The sequence below is a fragment of the Pteropus alecto genome, unplaced genomic scaffold (assembly GCF_000325575.1).
Source record: "Pteropus alecto unplaced genomic scaffold, ASM32557v1 scaffold24, whole genome shotgun sequence".
Classification (NCBI taxonomy): Eukaryota; Metazoa; Chordata; class Mammalia; order Chiroptera; family Pteropodidae; genus Pteropus; species Pteropus alecto.
In genome coordinates this window covers 1,646,344-1,662,549 of record NW_006439192.1, presented here as the reverse complement: position 1 = coordinate 1,662,549, position 16,206 = coordinate 1,646,344, and the positions used below count along the sequence as shown (strand labels likewise).

The following is a 16,206-nucleotide window of genomic DNA, read 5'->3' as shown; positions in this document are numbered from 1 at the left end:
TTATTTTATCTTTTTATAGTAGCCATCTTAATGAGTGTGAAGTGAGACGTCATTGTGGTTTTGATTTCCATTTCCCTAGTGATTAGTGATGTTGAGCATCTTTAATATGCTTGTTGGCCATTTGTATGTCATCTTTGGAGAAATGTCTACTCAAGTCTTTTGTCAATTTTAAATTAGATTGTTTGTGGGGTTTTTTTGTTTATTTTTGAGGTATAGACGTTCTTTATATTAACCCCTTATCACTGATAAGCTGAGTAATATACTGTGATAACATTTTATTTCTTCTACAACATTCTGTTTCTCTTGAAGTTAACAATTACTTTTTGTTTGATCATTTGCTCAGGCTTCTATGTACCCAAATCCTTTCTCTTTCACTTTTTGATAGCACTATACAGCCCCTCTCCATTATTTCCCACCTATCAGTTCTCCTTTTCTTCCTCCTCCTCCTTTTTTCCTTTTTTTTTTTTTTTGAACCAATATAGGTTTTAGATATTTTCTTTTTCTTGTTGTGTTTTGATTTTCATTCTTTGACCAGGGTACTCAGTGAGTCCTTTCAATTTACATGCTCGGGTCCTTCAGTATTGGGCAATTTACTAGATTTAAAAAAAAACTTCTTCTCTCCATTTTCTCTATTCTCTATAGCATTCCTGATGTAAGATGTTAGACATCTGCATTGGTCTACTATTTTTTTTTTTTATATTTCATCTACTTTTATCTTTTTTTTCTACACTTTCTGTGAGATTTCTAGACTTACTCTCCCAAATGTTTCATTGAATTTTTAAGTTAAGAGAGCCGTATTTTAAATTTCTAAGAGTTCTTTCTTAGTCTTTGTTCTCTATTGTTCTTTTGTTATATTATTCTCTTCTCATTCCATGGATCTCTTTTATCTCTCTGGAGATATTAACAATAGTTTTTTGTTTTCCTCTTCTTCTAATTCTTAGAAGATGTTTAATTATCTTCCCAATTTCTTCTATGATAATGGACATTCAGATTTTCCATTTTTTCTTGGGTCATTTTTTTTTTGTCATTTACATTCTGCCTGGCAATTCTACATTTCAGCTAGATCTTCAAATTTGCTGCCATGTGATTTATAATTCCACGAAGAAAGCTTTTTTAAAAATCTCTTCTATGTTCATGATTATATCTTTCTTATTCTTTTCCATTTTTACTTTCTCTTTTTTTCTTGATCAGTTTTCAACTTTCTTAATTTCAGTTCTTACTGTTTTCATTTTCTCTTCATAGGTTTTTTTTTCTTTTTTCTAATTTAGTGAGATAAAGACTTAACTCCTTAAGTGCTTAATCAAGAGACTTCTTGAATAGTGGGGGATTGGAGTTAAGGTGTTATATTAGTATAGTAATATGAATAAATATTAGATAGTAAGCTAAGAAAATTCATTAAGTCTAATTGACTATGCACAATGTTTATTAGTCATTTCATATTCTTTTCTATTTATTTGTATGTGTGCTGAAAGGGCTAAGAGATGGATTGAGCAGAAGTTAGTGGGTAGTTTGGCAGCTGTGGAAGAAGTGCCCATGGATGCTTAGTAAACAAAAAGGCAAGAGAAGATTTTAACATCTACATAGGGTTGAGGCCCTTTAGGAACTTCTGGTAAATAAAATTCTACAAAGAAGACAATCTGGGAGTCAGAAACAAGTAATGGCATTTAAATTTGAAAACAGAGGGAAAAAGAACATCGCACTCAACCATATACCATTTATTACCATTCTCTGATAATTTAAGAATATTACTGCAAATTATTTTATTACAAAATATCCGACTATTTTCTCCAAAGTGTTTTCAAGCTTAGGAAAACATCACTAAAGTTATTTTAGCCTCTGAATCCTGTCTTGTGTTTTTGTTATTCATAGTATCCTTATGATCTTAATTGAGGCTTTCTTTTTTTTTTTTTAATTTGGTTTGATTTTTACGGGTGGGGATGAGTATGTTTTTAAATGAGAAGTTCTAATGTTTCCTCAAACATCAGCCGTGTTTTGTTTCTCAGAAACTTGGAGAAAATGGAGCTTTCAGATCAGGATCTAATTTTTCTCCAACATCTGATTTGAAAAAAAATCAAGCACACAGAAAATTTGATATAAATGTGCAGTGAACAGCCATATGCTTACCCCCTAGATTCTACAGTCTGAATTTAATTTTTATTAGCTAGAATTAATGTTTGCCTAAACCTCTGAATGATGTTGTATAGAGTGATAGCTCCACCATAATTACATAGGAAGTATTCTGTTCCTACTGGTAAATCCAGTGCTTCATAAGAGTTCTGTACTGCAGCCAATTTTATGAGTACTCTAAACAAGCCAGTACAGGTCAGCTGTTAGCTGGGTGGAGGAGCTTCTAGAGAGTTCTTCCCAGCTTAAAGAAACAAAATTTCAAAGTTATCTGGCTTGCTGCCTAAAGACACCTACAGCTTTTGGCTCTTATAAGCATTGCCTTCCAGAGGCATAACCTAGGACTTTATGGTTGTATAGTAAGAGAGTGATTGCCACTGCTTTGGGCTAGAAGGTGGCAGGGACAGTAATAGAAACGAAGGTGTGACTGGGATTCCTAGGTTCTACTCTAAGATTAGTGGAAACTGTCTCAACAGATGGCACAGTGCTCTGTCCCCATGTGCTCTCTTCTACAAATTTATACAACCTTCTCCATATTTTTCAGAGCCACTAAAGCCTTTAAAGAGAAAAGAGAATACAATTCCTTGAAATTGTATTCTAAGGAAAGCAGTGGCAATCATCTCTCTAAGCTGGTTCCAACTACCATATGTGATATTACAAGCTATATATTTCAACTCATAGTAACTGCTTCATTGTGGCAAAACATCATATATCACTGGTGTCTTTCTTTTCCTGGAAGGTCTTTGGTTAAGAACAGACTTCAAAACAATGAACTGTGTGCTCATCAGTGAGCTAGCTTCTTCTTACAGGAAAAAAAAATACTGTGGCTGCATGAAACCTATGACTTTCCATTCTTATCCAGTAAGAACTGATGTAATTTTCTCAGTACTGAAGTCCTTTGGGGCAGCCCTGAATATTCAATTTTGAACAGGTGTGGAATACTTGAATGAATATAAAAATAACACTTTTAGAATGAGAATAGTATTTTTAAATTATAAAAGTCCTTTTCTCTTTTGGCCTAAGTACATGACCTTAACTCTAAACCTAAACATTTTCTGAAGAGGACCAAGTAGTAAATACATTAGTCTTTGTGGGCCATACATTCTATTTTATAAGTACTCAACTCTGCCATGATAGTACAAAAGCAGCCATAGGCAATAAACGGATGAGCATGGCTATATTCCAATTTTATTATGGACAAATAAAGACTATGTTAGTTATTCACAAAACAAAAAACTCATATTTACTCTGTACAACCAAGCTCTAGCATGAATTAAAAGATTACAGGCCCACTACACTATATACAACCAATGTTTCTTCATATATAGCCTAATTCTTAATATTAAGATATCTTTTATTCAATTTGTGAAGCCGCAGGATTAGAGGCTAATACCGAGCCTGTATTTTCACATAATCTAAAATGTAACATCGGAGGTTAAGAACACAGGTTTTAGAGTCAGTCAGATGTGAATTCAAATCCAGGCTCTGTAACTTTCTTAGCTGTGTAATATTAGGTACATTGAAGAACATTTCTACATGTTTCCTCATTTGTAAAATAGACAAACTGTTTAGAAGATTAAAAGAAATAATGCACATCAAACTCAACACAGTTTTCATTAACGCACACAATAAACACTCAACAGGTGTTAACTCTGTCATTATTCAGTAAGTCGTCAGTAAGTAATGATTCTTATTTGTATCTTTGTGGAAAGATCACCCATGCCATTGGGGTTCAATAGTCCATTTCACTGATTATATACCACTTTGTAGTTAGGAAAATCGCCCTAATGTAAGGTCGTATTTTTTAATTTGGAAGCCCTGTGATTAAATTGATATAATAATAGATGGATTATACTGTTGGCTCCCGGGAGGGATGTATTTTCATGTTTGACTTGCCACTGGGACTACCTTTACGTATCTGTGACTTAATGGTATTGGCTTGTATATGTGTACTTTTTAAATTAATATTTATTGAAGCATTTTTAAAAAAGAGTTCGGATGCCTTATGGAGCATTCCAAATCTCATTAGTGTTCAAATAAATGTAGTTTTAAAGTTCTTTCTAAAAGTTTTTTATTTTTTATTGGTAATACATAGTACACAGGATAAAATTCAAAAAATACAAAAGATTATGTGATGAAAAGGGAGTTTTCTTCATCTCTCCACTACGTCCTCTATCCCAGTCGCTTTCCTAAGAAGCAACCCCTTCGAGATATAAACGCACACACATACATACTGATATGCATACGTTACATGCTGTTCTGCACCTTGCTCTACCACTTTAGAATACACCAGAAATTTTCCATATCTCTGCACATAGAGCTGCCTCGTATTTTTTATTGGCAGCTTACTATTTTATCAAAAGGACGGGTCCCACATTATTTACCCAGCCCCTAGGCATAGACTTTTCGGTTGTTTCCAATTGTTTGTTCTTACAAGCAAAATTGTAGTGTGCCTTATAACTTTTAATCTTCTTTGTATCGTGATTTTTCTCCTTTTTCTTCCAGCACGACTGATGAGTGATTCTGTGGGGCTTTCCCGAGTACCCTGGCCCCAGACCTCAGCAAGTATTTGTGGAGTTACTGGTTCTTCCTCCAGCATTGTTGGTTTAAGTCTCCAGTTCATCTACCTGCTCAGGCCCTAGTGGGAGCTGGGTGTGTTATTAACCGCATGTCAGGGTGTGTGTGTCTGAACAGGGGTGAGCACACGTGTCCTGCGCTGATTTCTGGGGCATGCATGCATGGGAGGGAGCAATTCTGAGTGCAAGTGGCTGCTTGTTTCCTTCGCAAAGTGTGTTGAGCAGAGGTGGTGTTGCGATCTGTGGTATGTAGTCCTGGCGTGAAGCTGCGGATGACACTCTCCAGCTCTGGTCCACAGACCTCCCCCAACCAAGGGAGGTATTTAAAGGTGTCTCTTAGAAACAGGCACTACCCGGGCAGCCGACTCCAGAACAATGGGTCCTTTCAGCCACCCCTTTTAGATGTATGGCTCATCACCATGACAACCACCCCATTATTGAAAGTCAGCGCGGGTCCCGCCTCAGACACTCTCCTCCTAGGTTCCCCTCCCCCTCCGGCCCGCCGTATGGTGTGTGTGGCACTGGCAGCTGTTGTCAAAAGAAGGCACCTCTTTGTCTCCAGGGGATGAAAGACATTTGGTTTTCATCGCCACCCTTTCTCTCCGCCCAACTTTTTCTCCGCGCTCTGCTCCCTGTCCCCAGACGGTGCCCCTGGATGCAGGATCCCAACCCCGAGTACCCACTCGTAACTTTGGTATCAATTTCCTCTTGGATTCACTCTTCCCAGAGCATTTCTGCTTTTACCTCCAACTCTTTGAGTCACTAAAAGTCTCACTCTAAACTGTACTGTCCAAAGCAAGAGAATTCACTTTAGAAATCCCGGGTTTCTTTTTTCAACTCCGCTCTTGGAGTTCTAGTACAAGCCATTTCTCCCCTCAGACCCAATAGCACCACCTTCTGTAGCCAAGAGCTTATTGCTGAGTCTGTCCCCTCTGTTTGAGCAAAAGCTCTTTGCCACGCCGATTTAAAAGTTGGGCCTGTTCCTGAGAATAAGGACTAAGGTGGTTGGATATCTTAGGGATCTCGCATTCAAACAGCTAGACATCTTCTGGATGAAGAAAAGATGACACAATTATATAAAACAACTTGACCTGTATTTTTCTCAGACTTTTGATTTAAATGTATTAAAATATTTTTAATGCGTATTACTTTGAATGAATACCTAAGTATGATTTACTTTAATTTGTCTGCGGAGGAACTTTATAAAAATTAAATTTAAAAATGAGAAAACGATTTTGACTGATCATATGCCTGGGATTTGGGGTTCAAAGAATATTGCCCCTGAGCCTATAATCTGCACTAGGGATCCTAAGATTGGAACAGATGGTGTTTTCCAGACCTATCTGGAAATAAAAAAGGTTACGGTGGTGAGGGAAAAAACAGGACCAGAAGGAGGAGGGATGCTGTGGGGAGAAAAATACAGAAGCTTGTAATCACCAGTGGGGACAGAAAGAGAGCAAAACTGGGTATATTGAGCTCTTGCGGAGGTAAAAACAAAACAAAACAAAATGACACTTTAGGATTCTGTGTGGGTTGGAAAAGTAATCAGCATATTCATAAAATTTTATCTAATACTAAAATAGGTAGATACTAGAGATAGAAACTTGATAACTATTTCAGATCTCACTGAGTGTGCTATTTAAAAAAAATACATTAAAGTTTTAAAAGGATTTTAAAAAAACTTTGGAAAAAAAACCCTAAAAGAATGACAAGTAAAAGGGAAAGGAAGTTCGGCAGGTGACTGACAAGAGGTACATTTTTCTGGTCTTTGCTTCCAGTTACTATTACTTTTGACAAACAGGAAGCAGTCAAAACTGGCACACAGGACACGAGTATTTGCAAAATGAAGGGTTTTTTTTTATCTGAGAATAATTTTTATCTAAATAATTATATAGAAATAGTAAGTATGGTACTCTGGAATAACATTACCAAATATATTTTGGAGGAAATTCTGTCAATTTTTTTCTGTGAGATTTGATTAATATTTGGTGATTTCACACATGAGGGTCACAACAGAGTGTCACAATTTGAAACTCTAGTTGTTTAACTTAATCTTTTTTTAAAGTGTTTAAAATTGTTATTAACAAATAAAAGCAATTTTCCCTTTTTGACAGTAATACTCATGGTTATATCTGTAGTCTGATTTTTACCAATAAATACATCATTTAATTTTATTAAAGTTATAGATGGAACTATGTAAAAATGTGCTCCCTGGAGCTCAGGGGCCACCATGGGAACTAAGATTGAGGCCAAGTAGATAGAACTCTAGAATTATGATCTCCACGTCATTCAGAGCCGCTCTGCTTTATCTGGTTTTTATGTAAACTTTCATTTATCTAAAAGATTTCACTGCTAAAAAAGAAAAAATAAATTAAGGCCACTGTTATAACAAAAACTTAAGAGTTGTAACAGATCTTAGAGTTAATTTAGTACAATCCTCTCATTTAACAGATAAGGACATTGAGATCCAAGAAATTTATCATGCCATCAGTCAGCTCACACCCTGTGACCACGTGACCCTGTGATCCCTACAGCCCTTTCAGACAAGTGCTGACTGCAGTACTCACTCCCTGGCTATCACTTGCTGGACCTTCTTGTTACTATAAACATATTTTTGTTTTACCTTCTTATTTTAATCTGTTTTGTGGAGATTAAATAATAGCTATCTTGTGGAACTTTCCTATTTTCCAGTTTGTCTTCCCTAAGTCCTTCAATTCCAGACTTTACTTAAAATATCCAATTGATTGTAGATGCTCAATTCACTGCCACTGTCTGCAGAAAGCTCATTAGTTGCCTATCCAATATCCGTTTTCTTGTCTTCTTTATCAACAGAGTCCTGTGGGGCGGGGGGAGGGTAGTACTGTGCCAAGCTAAAAACATTCCCAGGCCCTCTTTTGGCTCAATTATGAGCAATAAAACACAGTGGGACTTCAGGAAAAGCTCAATAAAGGGAACTTACTCTCTAGCTCATGTCCATTTACTCTTTGCCTTTCTTCCTTCTTTCTGCCTGGAATATAGCCTGATGACTGGGGCCACCGCAACAATATTGTGAGCAAGAAGATCAAACCTCCACTCTAGAATTAGTGGAATGGCGAACTAAGAGAAGCCTACATCCATGATGGGAAGCTGCCATTCCTGCCCTGGATTTCCTACCCCTTGACTTCTCATAATGGAGAAAAATAAACCTCTATCTTTTAAGCCAATATTTGGGGGTTTTCGGTTGCATGCAATACAACATAATCCCCACTGGCTCCCATTTAGGACGAAATCAAAGTAGGCTAGGAATTCAGTTTTATTGAGTAATCTGTTTTGAACACTTATTATATAGTGCTGATATAATACTTACATACATCATCACAAGGCTTATAGCATAATAATAATAAATCATTCCCTTAGTCATGTAATGAAACAATCTCCTCCTCTGAATCCCTACCCCTAGCTATGTGCAGACATATGTATGCATCTCTTGTCCAGATGCCAGGTCCATGTGTTGTAAGACCTAAAATTTCAACCACTGCCTTGACATGTTTAAGCATCACAGGGCCCATAGGCCTAACTGTGAATTTCCCTACTCTCACCAAATATTCTCCCAACAGCAGGTATGTTTCTTTGCCTGGATAGTTCCTTTATCAGCTGGACCAGTTGTACCCTGTGCAACTAGTGGATTTTACCTCCCTGTCACCTCTCAAAGTTATTCAAACAAGCTATTTACATAGTCCTGCAGAAACCAAGGATCATTTCACCCTCTTGTCACTACAAAGCTTGCCTTTACAGCCCCTGGTTGTTCACTCTACTCTAGGGTGCAATCCCCATGAGGCCCTATATGGTGTGCAATATCTTCTTCCTTGGCCTGTGAGTGTATGTCACTAATAAACTGCTTCAGTTTCATCTGTCTAGTGTTGGGTCTCATGCATTTAGCCATCTCGTACTATTTAGGGTGGCTTCCTTCCTTCACCAAGGGAGTGAATAGGAAGTGATCAGAAATGTTTGTTTAACAAACATTTATTGAGGCCTCTTAGTTGCCAGGTACTGTGTTAGGCAATGACTATAAGGGTGAGCAAGACAGATACAGTACCTGCCCTCAAGATACACATACTCTATGGGGAAGACTGACAAAGAAAAAAGGCAACAGAGAAATAAATACAGTAATTTCAAGCTGCGATTGGTGTTTTAAAGGTTAGAGAATAGTATGGGGTAGCAGAGGAAGAGGAAGATGGGAGGAGGGTGAATTTCGATAAGGTAGTAATAGAAAACTCACTGAGAAGGTCACATAAGTAAGACTTGAAGAAAGGAAAGGAACTAGCCATATGAAGACCAAGGGGAAGAGTCTTTCCAGTAGAGGAAATAACATATTTTCAGGCCCAGAAGTAGTAGGGAGGGGAGGAATGGCAAGAGATTCAATTGGAAATCTGGAGAGAATAGATAAAAGAGGTGTGCCTTAGCATGTTTGGGCTGCTATAACAAAAACACCATGGATTGGGTGGCTTAAACAACAAACATTTATTTCTCACAGTTCTGGAGGCTGGGAAATTTAAGATCGAAGTGTTGGCGGATTCAGTGTCTGGTGAGGATATACTTCCTGGTTCATAGACAGCCATCTTCTTGCTGTGTCTTCACATGGTAGAATAGGCAAGGATGCTCTTTGGGTTCTCTTTTTTAAGAAATGCATTCATAAGGTCCCCACTTTCCTGACCTAATCACCTCTGAAAGGCCCCACCTCCAAATACCATCCCATTGGGCATTAGAATTTAACGTGAATTTTGAGGGGACACAAACATTCATCCTATAGCAAGGCGCTAAAGGCATTTGGATTTAATGTCATGGGAAGGCACTGAAGGGTTCTAACCTGCAGATAACAGTTCACAGTTTTAAAAGCTCACTTTTGCTGCCACATAGATAATGGATCTAAGCGGGTGAGAGTGGAACTGGGAGAATCTGTAAATTGCTTTGGATAGTATAGACATTTTAACAATATTAATTCTTTTAATCCATAAACGTGAAACATCTTTCCATTTATTCGTGTCTTCTTTAATTTCTTTCCTTAATGTCTTATAGTTTTCAGTATACAGGTCTTTCACCTCCTTGGTTAAATTTATTCCTAGCAATTTTATTCTTCTGATGTAATTGTAAATGGGTTTGTTTTCTTAATTTTTTCTTTCTAAGAGTTTGTTATTAGTGTTTAGGCATACAACAGATTTTTGCGTATTGATTTTGTGTCCTGCAACATTACCGATTTCATTTATTAGTTCTAAGACTTTTTTGATGAAGTCTTTAAGGTTTTCGACATATATTATCATGTCATCTGTGGTGATAATTTTTCTTCTTCCTTTCCAATTTGGATGCCTTTAATTTATTTTTCTTACCTAATTGTTCTGGCTAGGAATTCCAATGCTATTTTGAATAAAAGTAGGGATCCTTGTCTTGTTCCTAATCTTAGAGAAAAACTTTCAGCTTTTAGCCATTTAGTATAATGTTAGCTGTGGGCTTGTCATATATAGCCTTTATTACGTCAAAGTACATTCCCTCTATATCTGCTTTGTTGAGAGGTTTTATTTTTATTTTTTATTTTTATCATAAATGGATGTTAAATATTGTCAAATGCTTTTTCCTGACATAAATCTTGGCAATAATTTTAAAATCTGACACAAAACATAAAAAAAAGAAGCAAAAAATAAACAAGTGGAACTACATTAAACTAAAAGGCTTTTGCATGACAAAGGAAACCATCAACAAAATGAAAAGGCAACCTATTGAATGGAAGAAAATATTTACAAATTATATATCTGATAAGAGGTTAACATCCAAAATATATATAAAGAACTCATACAACTCAATAGCAAAACAAAAACAAAACAAAACAAAAAAACCAAACCCCCAAAAATTTGATTTAAAAATGGGCAGGAGATCTGAATAGACATTTCTCCAAAGAACACATACAGAAAGGCAATAGGTACCTAAAAAGATTCTCAACATCATTAATCACTAGGGAAATGCAAATCAAAACCACAATGAGAGGACAAAACCACACCTGTTAGAATAGCTATTATTAAAAAGACAAGAAATAGCAAATGTTGGTGAGGATCTGGAGAAAAGGCAACCCTTGTGCACTATTGTTGGGAATGTAAATTGGTGTAGCCAGTATGGAAAACATTATGGAGTTTCCTCAAAAAATTAAAAATAGAGCTACCATATGATCTAACAATTCCATTTCTGGGTATTTATTCGAAGAAAATTAAAACACTAACTTAAAAAAATATATGTACTCCTGTGTTCATTGCAGCACTATTTATAATAGCCAAGATATAAAAACAACCTAAATGTCCATTGATGGATAAATGGATAAAGAAATTGTGATATTATATATATATCATTATATATATAATGAAATATTATTCAGCCACAAAAAAGAATGTAATCTTGCCATTTGCAACAACATGGATGGAACTCGATGGCATTATGCTTATGAAATAAGTCATACAGAGACACATACCATATGATTTCTCTTATATGTGGAATTTTAAAAAAAAACCAGCTTATAGATACAGAGAATAAATTGGTGATCGCTGGGGGCAGGTGGAGAAATAACTGAAGAGGGTCAAAATGAATGACTGAACAAATGAATGAATAAAAGAATGAATTACAGTCACATTTGCCTTAACTGCTTAGGATTATAAATACATTTCTTTTTCTTTAAACATTCATCCTAATTCCAAAATAATTGGTCACAATTATATTTCCTTTCTTCATATGCCTGTTTACAAAGAGGTCTTCAAAAGGAAATAACCATAGGCATAAAATGTGTATTGTCATTGTTTATGTTGTATAGATATTCAATAAATATTTCTTGCCTGAATAAAATAATGATATTTCTCTCAAAAGAATAAAAAGGCAGTCACAAAAATTCACGTATTGTATGATTCCATTTATGTGAAATGTCCAAAAGAGGCAAATCTACAGAGACAGAAAGTAGAGTAGTGTTTGGCTAGAGTAGTGTTTGGAGGTTGGGAGGAAATGGAAAGTGACTGCTAACTCTAGCTACAGGTTTCTTTTGGGAGTTACGAAATGTTCTAAAATTAGATTGTGGCAATGGTTGCACAGCTCTGTGAGTATACTAAAACCATTTAAAAAGGGTGCATGTTACGGTATATACATTGTATCTTAATAAAATGGCTTTTTAAAGAGAATAAAAAATAAAAACGAGAGCTCGCTTTTGCTGCTGTATAGAAAAAGGATTGAAGGGGGTGAGAGTAGAACTGGGAGGGTTTATAGTCTTTCAGGCAAGAGGCGATGGTGGCCTGGACTAGGGTAATGACGGTGGAGTTGGAGAGAGGATGGTTTCCTGATATGCCTTAGAGATAGAAGTAACAGGGTTTGCTTCTGACCAGAAGAGGGGGTGAGGGCAATGGAGGATTTAAGAATAACTTGTGGGTATTGGTTTGCGTAGTTGAGTAGATAGTGAAGTCATTTACTGAGAAGAAGGAAACGAGGTGGAGTAGGGCTAGAGGAAGAATCAGATTTGGGAGGGAAACTCAAGAGTTCCTTTTTGCCCTGTTAGGATGTCTGTGAGGTGCCTAAGTGGAAATATCAAGTGGGTAATTGGATATGTGGGTCTGGAGCTCTGTGAAGAGGTTGAGGTTGGACATATAAAACCAAGAGTTATCATCATTAAAAGAGTTCTTACACTCATGAGGTACTCTAGGCAAAGAGTATGGGCAGAGAATGGAGGACTGCCTAGTAACAAACCATAGAATAATGCCATGCCCTTGAGGCAGGAGTCCCTCACAGTTGGATGTTCTTGGGGTTCATTGTCTAGGGAAGAGGCCATTTGGTGTGACAATCACTTTCCTCAGGAGACTGGAGTGAAGTAGGCCAGCTTGAGGCTGCTAGGAGAGGGATGCTGCTGTCTTCTTGTCAGGCAGGGTTTGAATTTCAGGAACTTGAGATGGTTTTGCTGGGGCTCCGGAGTAAGAGGAGTTATAGAGAACCTCTGCCACCTGGAGTGGGTATGCATCCCAAGATATCCCCGATTACATCATATCTTGTGAGCAACACTATTACTTGCATGTTACTCTTTATGTTCATTTCCCTTTTATTATCCCTAAGTCTTTATACAAACTTTGTATAAGTGTCCACCCTGGTATTTGCTCTGCAATGGGAAATTAAACAAAATCTAGTATGTCTAAACTGGTGTTGAAGAGATAAAGAGATACTGAGTCTCTCAAGTCCAGCATGGTGGGAACAGCGGCCAGTAGTGGGAGGTCCCTAAGGGGGAGGGTTGGTCTCTTTTTCGATAGTAGGGGTGTCAGGTTCAGGCTCTACTCTCTACAAGGACAAGCTCTTTACATGGCCAGCCTTAAAGGAACTGGTTTTGATTTTTAAAAGGGAGATGGTCATTTCTTTAGATTTTTTTCTACATTTGATTGTAAGCTCCTTGAGGACATGCTTTGTTTTTTTCCTCTCAGTGTCCAGGAGGTAGTAGAACCTCCCATAAATGTTAGTTAAGTAAATGGATGAATGTATATAAGGCACTGAGATATACACACTATGGTCAAGGAGTTTACAATTCAGTTATGGTGATCAAATTGCATACACAAAAGCACTGTAGTTTACATGAAAGAGCTGTGAAAGGCTATTTAATTACAGAGGACGGAGAAATTTCTTCCAGTGTGGGGTTCTCCAGGTTGGGACAGACTTTGTGGAGGAGAAAACATACGGCTAGGCCTTGAGGGCTGGGGAGAATTTCTACAAATAGGATGAGTAAGAGATGAACGCTTGCCAAGTAGAGGGATCTGTGAGAACAAAGACACAGAAGGCAGGCATGCTATTTCTTTATTCGTGACTAGTCTGATGTAAGGGCAGTATCCATAGACAGAGGAGGAAATGTCAAAGCTGGAGAGGTGTGTTGGAGCTCACTGCAGAGCTCTTTAAAATGTCTTTTTCAATAAGCAAGGCCTCTCTCGTCTCAGACCAAATGGAGGAGGAGCAGGAGGAGGAGGAAGAGGAGGAGGAGGAAGAGGAACAGGAGGAGTTGTTAATCAGTCCCAAGGAATCCTGATAGCTGGGATTGGCTTTTCATGGTAGAAAAACTTCTCAGCAGTGAGATGTTAAACTATAGGATGGTTTGTCAATGGCAGCTTTAGAAAAGTCTTTTCTAGAAATTTTTTACACATAAAAATAGACTTTCCATTTGTCAATGATTTTCTGCAGTCTCTCTTAAAACCATGAGAATGTATTATACCAGGAGTCCCTAACCCGCAGGCAGTAGACTATATGGGTCTGTGGCCCGTTAGGAGCCAGCCACACAACAGAAGGTGACTGGCGGGCAACCGAGCTGAAGCTTCATCTGTATTTGCAGCAGCTCCCCAGAGCTAGCGTCACCACCTCAGCTCCATCTCAGATCATCAGGTATTAGATTTTGATAGGAGCATCAGTCTCTAGTGCCAAAAGGTTGGGGACTGCTGTACTATACAAACTCTCCAATTCTATATTGTTCAATTCAACTCAACAAATATTTGAGTGTCAACTTGGCATTGCTTTGACTGAATTCATACCATCTCTCCCTGCCCTCACTGTTCCTCTCTGCCAGTAATCCCCATCTCAACAAATGACACTTTCATCCACACAGTTGCCTAAATTAGAAACCAAGGAATAATCTCTGATTCCTCATTCTCCCTCACCACTCACCTTTAGTTAATCCCCAATCCCTATCGTTCTACCTGCAAAACACCTCTGGAATCTGTCCATTTCTCTTAAATCTCCCATCCTGGTTATAGTCTCTAGCATCTCTCATGTTGATTAATGCAATAGTCTAAATGATCTCCCTGCTGCCAAGCTTGACCTTCTCCAACCCGTCCCACACTCATGGTCTTTCTGAAACATAAATCTGAAAGCACTTCACTCTCCTACTTAACATTTCTTCATCGGGCTCCCAGGCTTATGAGAGAAGCAGGAGGTCTGTGTGCACTCTGAGTCAGACTGCTTCAATCTTCCGGTGTGGTCAAAGTCCAGCTCAGCTACTTACTTGCTTACTTGACTTTTGGCAAGTTACCTAAGCACTCACTGCAGTTTTCTCATCTATAAAAAGGGGATTATAACAGTAATTTCTTTTAGGAGCATTGGGAAGATTAAAGGAATCTGGATCTTCCTCTCCTCTATAAACTGAAATTTGGAGTGTCCCACACTCCCTTAGTCATCTCAGCAGGTCTCGTGGCTTTAAATATCCATATACTGATAACTCCCGAATTTACATCTGCAGCTCAGCCCTCTGTCCAGAATCCTAGGCTCATATATATCCAGCTGCCTTCTCAACATCTCTACTTGGGTGGCTAATAGAGCTACAGATATATTAAACTTAATGTGTCCAAGACCGAATTCCTGATTTTTTCCCTTCAAACCTGCTTCATCCATAGTCCTTTTAATGTCAGTTCATGGAATTAGTTTTCCAGTTGATCAGGCTCAGATGTCCTGCATTTTCCTTTTGTTTCACTCCCCATATCTCATCTATCAGGAAATCCAGCTGGCTCCTCCAAACTGTATACAGAATCTGACTCCCCCTTTCCACTTTCACGGCCACACCCTGCCCAAGCTCATACCTCTCTCACCTAGATTACTGCAGAAGTCCTAACGAGTGTCCTTCCACCCTGGCCCATCTACAGTCTCTTCTCAACCCAGCAGATTGATAAATGTAATCCGGTCCCCATCCTTGACCCTGTAACCTCATCTTTTACTTTACCTCATATTCATTTGACTCCAGCTACACTATCATCCTTTCTGTTCCTGAGACTCTTCAAGCACACTGTGGTCTTAAGGCTTTTGCATTGTCTATTGTCTTTATCGGATATTCCTGTAACTAACTCCCTCTCCTCCAAATCTTTGCTCAAAGTCTTTTCTCAATGAGACTCACTCTCATTACCCCTTTAAAAACTATGTCCCATTCTATGCCCATGCCACCTTGAACAAACCTGATCCTGTCCGATCTTGGAAGCTAAGCAGGGTTGGGTCTGGTTAGTACTTGGATGGGAGACCACCTAGGAAGATCAGGTGCTGTAGGCATAAAAAATAAAAAAAAATAAGGGATTGTAAGATGACAAGGTCCTTGCAATCTGTGAGGTCAACCAAGGGTTGCTTCACCTAAAAAAATAAAATAAAATAAAATAAAAATAAAAACTATGTCCCATGACATTCTGAATCTCTTTTTCCCATTGCACTTACATCCTTCTAATATAATATACTTTACTTGTTGTATTTATTATTATCTGTTTTCCCTCACTGGAATGTAAGCTCTGCTAAGGCAAGAATTTTTGTCTTATGTTCACTGGTATTATATATCCAAGCACTGAAACAGTGCCGGGTATATAGGAGGACTCACTAAATATTTATGAAATTAATGGATATTGCATGGTACATGGTGTTTTATAATTACTAACAATTATTACAAAGCTCACAACCTCCGGGCTCCTATTTGTCTTCCTCATTTCATTTTAGGAAAAAAGAAAAAAAAAGAAAA

General features: G+C 37.8%; 1 pseudogene; it reads left to right on the top strand.

The window, feature by feature from the left end:
- The first annotated feature begins 15,633 nt into the window (after positions 1-15,633).
- On the top strand, positions 15,634-15,752 carry LOC112483379 (annotated as a pseudogene).
- Positions 15,753-16,206: the final 454 nt, after the last annotated feature.